The sequence below is a fragment of the Galeopterus variegatus genome, unplaced genomic scaffold (genome assembly GCF_000696425.1).
Source record: "Galeopterus variegatus unplaced genomic scaffold, G_variegatus-3.0.2 Scaffold11960, whole genome shotgun sequence".
NCBI lineage: Eukaryota > Metazoa > Chordata > Mammalia > Dermoptera > Cynocephalidae > Galeopterus > Galeopterus variegatus.
This window is the reverse complement of record NW_007738071.1, coordinates 40,304-43,868: the sequence shown is the minus strand read 5'-3', so window position 1 is coordinate 43,868 and position 3,565 is coordinate 40,304. Positions and strand designations below refer to the sequence as shown.

Below are 3,565 nucleotides of genomic sequence, written 5' to 3'. Positions count from 1 at the left end.
AGAATTTGTAAAGCGGAGAATGGGAAAGAATCATCCCAGTGTTTGCAGCATGTGTCAGGAATGATATCTACTTGTTAACCACGCGAATCTCTACTGGCAGAAAGGAGAACGTAGAGAAAGCTGCCAAGACCGGGTGGCGGGACACTGAAGGGCTGCGTGCCTGTTCACGAAGGAGGCGGCTGATCTTCCGAGGCCCTCGGTTCCTCAGCGGTGCTTTCCTCCAGTTGTGGTCAGGTGCAATCCTGAAGTACAGGGCAGCTCTGCAGCCTCCTTCAGGTGGGAGAGGAAATGTTTGCTGTGACCTCATTCCCTGTTCCGAAGGATTAACATACTCAATTTCTTCGGAAAGTTTCCAGCCCACGCAGCTGGGAAGACATTTCTCAGAGGAATCCTAGAATGGAAAGTGGTACTCGGAGAACACTAAACTTCCGTTCTCTCGAGTGCACACCTGGGGATGCCTTGATTTATCATCAGTGGCGCATGTGGATGCCAACACTGTGTAGCAACAAGGAATGGGGTTGAAGGAACATATTCTGAAAACCTGAGGACACTGTAGAGGCCAACTCAAAATTACTTCTGCTGCTGGATCTACCTGTCCGTTTACTCAGGTGAAACCGTCAGACTCCTTGTTCCTTAGCATTCAGTGAGATACGAAGCGCTGGAATGGATGGATGCATCTGGAGGCACGTCCAGTAAGNAAAGTTCGTAGTGATATAATAGCCTCCTTTTCATAAACCTCCCTCTGCTTATTACTGCAGACGCACCAATATCAGAAAGCAGGGCAAAGTACAAGGGAGGGACCCTCACTTCATAACTTGAAAGCATTCATAAAAGATAGTTGTGTTAGCTGGAAGGACTGAGTAGCAGGCACCACACCTTGGGTTACCAGCTGACCTATGGTGAGATAAGTCCTGCATATTTTCTTGCATGTCAACCCCCTAGCAGTCTTGCATCCTGCACTGTACTGCTAAGAACATATGGATGGAGCCGCCTTCCGTGAGGTCCCACCAGTTCTCAACAACTCTCATGCTTTTCTCTCACCATGTCCTGTCCTGGGAGTTACTTGGTTTCTCCACTCTTGGACCACTTGGTGTCACAGACGAAGGTACTCAGTGAGTTGCCCAGGGCAGGGTGGAGGTGTGTGCGGAGGGGGAAATTTGATGTTCTCATAGGAGAGCATTATATACCCTGGTACACATAGTTTACTATTTGTTTTAGTTTCTACTAGATGTAAATGTGCTTACCAGCTTTATCGAGGTATAATTGACAAATAAAATTCAATATATTTAAAGTGTACAACTTGATGTTTTGATAGTCATTGTGTAGTGTAAATCACCACAATCAAGGTAATTAATATATCTATCACCCCATATAATCACATAATTAGCATTTTCTTTTTCCCCCCTGAGGTTACAACACTTACAAACAAGTCTCTTAGAAAATTTTGAGTAAATAATACAGTATTATCAATGCTACTATATAAAGGTTCTACATTAGATCTCCAAAACTTACTTATCTTGTAACTAAAACTGTGGACCAATTGGCCAACATCTCCCCATATCTCCTGCTCCCCACCCCTGGCCTCCTCCATTCTACTCTCTGCTTCTGTGGGTTTGATGTTAACAATGTCCTTTTCATGCTCAAAGTGAATTGACCCACTTCTTGTGCTTCACAATATATACTGCTTACTTCATGTAGCATCTGGTTTTATGTTTTGGAAAGTTATAAAATATTCTCCAGCCCTTAGACACTGAGATAGCATATGATGTTGGGTGCAACTTAAAACGTTGAATTGTTAAACGTTATGACCAGGTTGGGGAGGGGACAGGACAGATGCTGGGCACTCCCATCTATCCTACATCTTGGAAATCTCTACTTGACATAGCCTGCAGAGTTAGAAGCCTACAGATTTGGGCATCATATCCTAAACTTTTATTAAAAAAAAGATAATGAAAACAAATCCTTTTATTATTCTGTCTATGGTGTCACTGTGCCTGGTAAATAGATGGCCTTGCATAAGTGTAGGTTGGCTTACATCCTGCACTTCCATGAAGTCTCAGTGGATTTCCTTTTTTCAGATCCTTTGAGTTTGTTTCTTTCCTAGCCATCTGCAGACCTGTCCATATGGGACATGTTTCACTGTGCTACCTTGACCTCCATGGAAAGCCTTGACTACCTTGCTGGGCAGCAGTTCATTTTTAGCTTCACATGCAGTGAGAATGTAAGGTATCTACATGGGCATTATTTTCTCATTTATTTTTTCAATAGTCTTATGTGGTAGCAGCTGTTGGAGAAGCACACTGGTTTGTCAAATGTTAAATGACAGAAAAACAACGGAGCTTGGACTTGACCCTTCACCTCACGGTTTAGTCCTGTGCTTTTTCTGACATCCTCTAATTTCTGCCAGTTTATTGTCTATCGTTTCCATAGTCAAAATAGCTTGACATTCAAAAAGCGGCTACCTCTTTTTATACGTGTATGATATGATACATACATGTGTGACAGTTATAGAATGTATACAAATGTTTTTCTGTATGTGTAGTACACATATTGTATATATAATTTACACCTTTTTCTGAACCTTGGGTTGTAGTTTAAATACCTTCCTACACCCATACATACCATCACCCCCAATATGTATAAGGGAAGTAAGAATGTAGGCAAAGTAGGCTGTTTCAGTTTGGATCCATAGCCTGTGATAACTTGTTGTAGTTACCATAAAATAGAGAGATGGGCTTGCAGTACTCAAATTTTCAGGCTCTCCAGGATGCTTGAATATTTGTACATTGAGATCAATTTATAAAATGACTATGGGACAAATAGGGCCAATTTTGTCTACTAAGCCATGGTGATGTACATTAGTTCATACAGACAGCAATAGGTACTACTACCAAGTAAAGGTAATGAATAATCAAAAAGTTGGGGACTGGAGAGTCATAAGATTAACATCAAGTATGTCTGCTGGATAAAGCATTCTTTCACTATCTTATAGACGTGCTTATGAAATCAAAGGAACAGACTTGCGGGTAGACTTGCAGGCACATGCCAAACAGTTTCCAGTATATACTTGACCATTATTAACCCATCCTTAGTGTCTGATTCTAATTTGTTTAAACACAACATTGACTAATTATTATGTTTCCACTTGTCATGACAACATTGCATTGCTTTGTTGAAAGATGCTTCTAGAAAACATGACAGATTCCCAAATATTTTTCCATGAGTTAAAGTTTTGCTGGGCAAATGAAGCACCATACAATGTCAGCATTTCTTCTCAAAATTACATTGTAAAAAAAAAGAAATTGTTTCACTATGTTTGTTTCCTAGAGAGGATCACATTCATAATGTGTGGATTAGTCTATGCTTTGATCACAGAAGATGTTACTTCCTAACCTTAATGATCCTTCCTTTTATTCAATGATTTCCCCCTATATTTTGAGTTCAAAACCTGCAGCACTAAATTATTTCCTACAATAGTGAATATGCATGTTGGAATACAACTTCCTTCTAAAATAATACTGGAAAACACTTACGTAATTGCTAGCACCATGGAAACTTGCCTTCA

At 40.5% G+C, this 3,565-nt stretch overlaps 1 long non-coding RNA gene across 1 annotated transcript in view; it reads right to left on the bottom strand.

The window, feature by feature from the left end:
* The window catches only part of LOC103610883, a 3,896-nt gene extending 2,957 nt beyond the window's left edge, over positions 1–939 (bottom strand). Inside the window, exon 1 of the long non-coding RNA XR_552249.1 lies at positions 895–939. This is a non-coding gene — a long non-coding RNA (uncharacterized LOC103610883). The remainder of the gene's footprint in view (positions 1–894) is intronic.
* Positions 940–3,565: the final 2,626 nt, after the last annotated feature.